The following is a 6460-nucleotide window of genomic DNA, read 5'->3' as shown; positions in this document are numbered from 1 at the left end:
GTCTAGACTAGAGACATATTCCGGCGTCGTAAAGCCTAGTAACTATCGCTTTCATCGTAGGTTGGGTGATTCCTCCTCTTTGAGACGACAAGTGCTATTACGGATTTGTGCTCCCGCGTACCATCGAGTATATATTGGGAGACCACAATAGGCTACATCCTTTATCCTTTCCTCAACTGCTTGGAAAGTGCTTGGTTCGCCATCGCTTATGCCTGAGATTCGAAATCTGACAGGCTTCAACAAAGGAACCAATCGACTGTTAGGGATCCTTCCAAATTTGCCTATAACTTTGAGAAGGAAAATTGTTCATCTAAACATGATGGTAGTCCAAGGACCTATAGATTACAATCTACTCCTTGGGCGTGACTACATTTATAGCATGGGAGCTATTGTTTCCTCACTCTTCAGAGTGATGTGTTTTCCACATGAAGGTAGAGTGGTCCACCTAGTTGACCAGCTTTCATTCCCTAGTTAAAACACAGCTATTAGTCAAATGCCATCCCTAACTGGTCTTTTTGCACAAGGAATGTCTCATCAATCTCCAGTCCATCCACCTGATGATCATGAGTAATTCGGTGATTGTGACTGAAACCCAGGAGGCATATGCCCTGGTATGCTTCGACAGGAAAACCCCGGATATAAGGTACGTTTCCGCGTAGTAATATGACTAGTTTGACAATCCTGTCCGTTTAGGAAAATGGATTAGATTGGAAAAGGATTCCCCCGTCAAATGTTATGTGATTGGCACTGACAACAGTCACATTTGTCCATTTCGATGGACATCACCAAGGAATTGTTTTTTCTACGACGCGGATGGAACAATCTTTCTAATGCAAGAACTTCCATATGGTGACCTGGAAACTCTACTTTATACCTGGGGGCATGCAAACCTTTTTGCATGCAAGTGAAAAGTGACCATTTATTTTCTTAGTTTGTAGGCTCTTAACCCTTTAAACTCGTAGGTTGGTCGTTCCTAGCTTGCATAACGAAAGGCTCCGGAGCAAAGTTTCGAATGGTGCAAGCTCCCTAAAAAATGAACCTATCGATGAGACATCCTTATTATACGACTGGAACGAGAAGTTTTACGCGAAGTTCAAGCTCATTAAAAAATAAACCTAGCCATGAGGAAATGTTCCCCCAGAGTTCAAGCTCATTAAAAGATGGACCCAACTTTGGTAAATAACCATTGTGATCGCATAGTTATCATCTTTTGAACCTTGGTCGTGTTCTTACCATCACCTCCACTCTTTTTTAGCTGATCATATGCCTCCATTTGATTGTTTACCCTTTTGAGGAACAGCTGCGACGAGTGATTCTATTAGCCACCTTCTTTACACTGTCGTGATTGAAAAGTTCCAAATCTTACCTGGAACTAGTTGCTATCCAAAAACATCACTCGTTCCTCAAAAAACGAGTCTCCTTTAAGCTCTTTTCATCTAACTCATAAAATATCAAAAGATTGCCAAGAAATTGGCCTCTCCAACTCGTTCAAATGATCAGAAGTGCCATCCTCCTCTAGATTTTAATCTTTTTGGACCTGAGGGATCATTACACAAAAACATCGAGCGCTTGTCTTGTTCGGCTCGTTAAAACTATCGAAAAGTCATCCCTTTCGTATTATTTTACACTTTTTTAGACTCAAGGGATTACATTACAAAAAAGGACCACTGGAGTTGCCTTTACGTCTCTTTTTAGACTCTCTAAAATTTAAACGGACTGAGTTATCTTTGTTGTTAAACTCGTTAAAACAATAACGACAAACTTGTCCATGCAGATAAGAGCGAGTTTCACTGTCACTAGGCTCGTTAAAACATAGCGACGGGTTTGCCCAAAAGGAAAATTATAGAACAAGCATATGTTATTCTCCTCAAGCTTAACAAAAATAAATACGTACTGGTCAGCAATGACTAGGGAAAAAGGGAAGAAAACTTGAATAACTTCATTGGTAGCAGGTCGCTCTTGAACATGACACTTTCACTCCGTCACCATGATTGAGTCGGGATGGGTTATTCCGTTCATTGGTCATATCACCATTGGTCCGCCATACCATCCATTTTTGGGGTTAACGCTACCAATCCATTTCAATGTCGCTAATATGTTCAAGAGAAGACGCTCAGAGAATTCACCAACCTAGCTAACGTCTCATCTGCTACAATACCTTCACTCTCCATTTTTCATGACCGCCACCCTAAACCTTGTATCATCAGATCGTTTTCACCTCCACAAAATCATTTTCTTCATTCCATGTTGTAGATGTGGGATTCATTAAGGCCCTCCTACGACGGGTCACTTCTTGTTGACATCAGCTCATTATCCAAGAAGCTGACTTAAGAACAACCTTTTCAGTACTTTGAAGCTTTCATGCCTCAATGGCAAGTTTCTCACTTCCGGCGACAGGTTTACATCAATGGCCTTCGACCGAAAGATTTTGCATGGTGTTCGACATCAACTCATGTATTCACACCACATGAATTGTACTACAATACCTTGAGGGTCATTATCATTATCGGTGATTCCTCTTGCGCTTGTTAACAGCTTACATCATTGGCTAGTAATCAAGCGATGTCTTTCCATGTTCGACATCAGAACATATTTTCACATGGATCGACTTGTACTTCAGGCAAAGATTGAATGAGTTTGAAGACCTCAGATCTAGTTTCATCCATCCGATCTATGATATATTCAAGAAAATAAAGACATAAAATGTACATCAAAACTGCACAAATAATCACCCAAACTAAGGGATGATGGCTCTACCAGAATCATCAATCTGCCACACAGAAAATTGTCTGTCTTATTTACATGAAAATGAATTTATAAAGCTGAGCATGGGAATGCTCACCTCGGCTAGATCATGAAAATATTATGAAGATAATGTATTGTATTGTATCTTATTACAGGTCACCTTCCAGTTTGAAAAACCTCGGATCCTCATTATAAATCATTTCACCCGACATTAGAAGATTTATGACCTCATGCTTTAGGGGGCAACTGTTATAGACATATTTGGGCACTGCAACCCCAATCACATATGTACATAAACCAAGGGCTTCTAAACCCCTAAAAGTGTTGTTTCATACCCTAAAGGAACAAGGTCAGCTGATTACATCATTTCCCAAAAGTTCTCCCTGAAAAACTACTCAGAACTGGTCAAAACTGGACCATACAAATTGCTCCATGCTAAGGGTGTGATGTATCTCACCTATTACACATAGGGGGTGCGATGCATACTGAAAAGCCCTTCTGTAGGGTGCGATGATCAAGAGCAGACAAATAGCAGAAGCAGTTTGCTAGGTGGAAACTCAAAGAATCTTCTAGAAACTGCTCATATGACACTTGCCTCTCTGAATTTGCCCAGGGATGAGGAAGAGATCATGAAATCTCCAAGTGGAACCAAGAACTATCAGTGAAATGACACTAATCAAAATCCCAAAAGCTGAATCACTCTCCTGCAAACATCTATATATGGATCCCTCATCCTAGAGATCCAAAGGCTGGAATTTTGTAATTTGCAAGGAAGTGTTGTTGGTTTCTCTTTGAAGACATTGTTGGGTGATCTTGCTTTGTATGAGGTGAAGAGGGCTTTCATGCTAGGAGGATGATTCTGGATCAGACAGCTTGGTTGTAATACTCTCTTCTACTACTTCTTTCAATAAAGCTATTTGAGTTTTCCTCCATATGCTTTTATATCTCTGAATCTTGTATTTGTATATGCATTTATATGGTTAATGTATATCTGATCTTACATTGTTTATGGTTATAGATCTCTATGCTTTGATGGTATTTTGTTTCCTTGACTCTACAAGTGTTCTTTGAAGTGGGACAAGTGAGAAAGGAGTGGCGAAAGCTCTATCAAAGGGGGGAGGAAACAAGCAAGGAGACTAGCGAAAGACTGAGGTTGGTACTCTCTACTTCTCTCTCATCTATCTCTCATAAAGGAAAACACAAGTAACTTTAGTTTGTTTGTTTCTAAGATAGCTACCCGTCTTAGTGGGACTAGCAGCTTTGAATGGACACTAGTTTTCCTGATAACAAAGATGCAACACATCAATTAGGTTTCAAATGCAAAGGATTGAAAGTGCATGGTTTGAGGGAAAAATTAAAATGAGAAGCACATTGAGAATTAGGTGGATGAATCAGAGAGAAGAGACAATCTACCTGCCTAATATATCAAGCATAATTTGGAAACAATTTGTCCCTTTTGTCTTCTACAAAAATAGTTTGCAACAGTAAATCAATCCATCCAGTTCAACTTTTTGTGCCTAACGCAACAAACACTTAGTAGGAATGGGATACCTCATGGCACCCCTCACGAGAAATGAGAACAGGGATCAAAATTGAACACTTCACATCATGTCTAGAGCCCCCTATCATGTAAGAGAAGTGCTTGACAAAATTTACCTGTCAAAAAAAATTTAATTTTGATTTAAGCAGGTTTAAAAAAAAATAATATTATTATTATAAATGTCTATGAACGTTAGCTAGTCTGGTGAACATTTTCCAAAATTCTAGTTCTCTGACAGATGTATAGACTATGGAGTCTAGGATACATAGGTGGTAGGTGGTAAGAGGTTGTACAACATTAAAGAAAGTGTAATGGGTAATGATGATTGTTGCATTCCTAGGCTAGCAGTCATAATGGTGGCACTGATAGAGTCAACATTCATGATCTCAGGTTTATTTTCACATTCATTGATAGCATATATTTCTCTTTCGCATTCATTGATAGCAAAGGAGAAGTAGCTATCCTTGGTATTTGTGAACACGGGGCATATTTTGAAGGTATCAGAAGAAACAAAGGATAAAAAGGAAAAGAATTCATGATGTCTGATGTAGATTATTCCCAACCTGTGAATATTGCCTTTCCAATCCCGACCTTACGGTGATTACAACACAAGTTTGCAAGGTATTTCTAACTCTCAATTTTAATTTTCAACTTTCTTTTCCTCAACTTTTGATTTAGTGCATTGATTTAGGAAAAATTGATTAAGTTTATTATGTATGGAATGGTTGATTGATCTATATATATGTTGGACTAAATTCTTGTTGAAGGCTCTAGGTTTTATGGCGCAACAGAACCTCCAACAGAAAGAAAGGTGTTTGCTCGGCAATCCGACATTTTAAATGATATTTTTCATACTTGTGTGATGCTTAAAAATAGATAAAAGTGACAATATTAATATTTTTATATCATAACCATAGGGTATCTCCATTTTCCTTAATTTATAAAATTTTCTTATTTCTTGTCAACTAACCATTTAGACATTCAACCAACCATTCAGAAAGACAAAGGAGGACATACCTGTTCCAGACAAGGAAGCTAAGGAAGCCGACATAATTCATCCAGCGACGATGAGGTGCAACCAACCTTGGCACCAACCAACCAACCTCGCGCAAAAATCCTGCAAAAATTCCTTTGACGCCAATCAACCCTGCAAAAAAACCAACAAAAAATTAGTAAAACCATAAAAATATGTTGAAAAAAAACCAAATCATGCACATATGCGATCATTTCCTCCACCGAACTGATAGACCAACCGAATTATCAGTGCTCAGCATAATGACAATAACACACTAACAATGCAGAAAATTCTACAACAACATTAGGGCCCACATATATATAGACATTTTTTAGGTCGAAAAACTAGTTCGGCCGAATATATAGTTTGACTGAATTATGTGTTCCTCTGAAATAAATATTTCGACCAAACTATTTGTTTTTCAAATCCAGCAAAAAATCGTTTAACGGTTGGCATTAATCTAAATGACCAATTGTTTAGCTGAATGTTAGTATAATAGTTCGACCAAATAAATATAGAAAATTCAGTCGAAGAAAATTTTCATTTGGCCGAAAAATTGAGATTGTAAATTTTTTGGGCGCATTTCTCACAAGTGTAACCTAGCTTCATGTTTTCACCCCCTATTCCTCTGAGAAAATAGCACAAGAAATCCCTGAATGATCACCGGAACAACTCCTAAATGTGAAATAGAACTCCTCCTAGGGCTCGCACTCGAAGTCAACCGAAGGTAGGGTGAGATCTTCACATTAAAATCTCATGTACTAAGCATCACTATGTAGTCCTAGCTGAACAAGTCAAGAGAATAATAGAATTGTTGTGAAATAGTCAAAAGGATCCCAAAATGAGTGATCCACCTTCTATTTGTAGTTTCTTCCATTTCCTTCCCTTGTGGGCTCCACTCCATCAAACTCCCTCTTTCCTTCTTCTCTCTCCAAGTTGAATGCTCTAGGGGGTGTGTATTCCCTCATGTAGTGGCCCCCACCTTCCACTAGATCCATGATTTTCTCTATTTCTCTAAAGTGGGACCCCTTCTTTACCAAAAATTAAATCTGACTTGCTTTACCCACTTTTCCTAAGTTGTGGGCCAAAACTTATCATGACTTAGACAAAATTGCAAAATTGGTGTAGCTGCCAGAGGAAATTAAGTATAAGGGGCATAA

The sequence above is a fragment of the Pinus tabuliformis genome, chromosome Q (genome assembly GCF_031772625.1).
Source record: "Pinus tabuliformis cultivar Carrire ecotype Pingquan chromosome Q, CPIR1, whole genome shotgun sequence".
In the NCBI taxonomy this organism is placed as follows: Eukaryota; Viridiplantae; Streptophyta; class Pinopsida; order Pinales; family Pinaceae; genus Pinus; species Pinus tabuliformis.
This window is presented reverse-complemented; position numbering follows the sequence as displayed.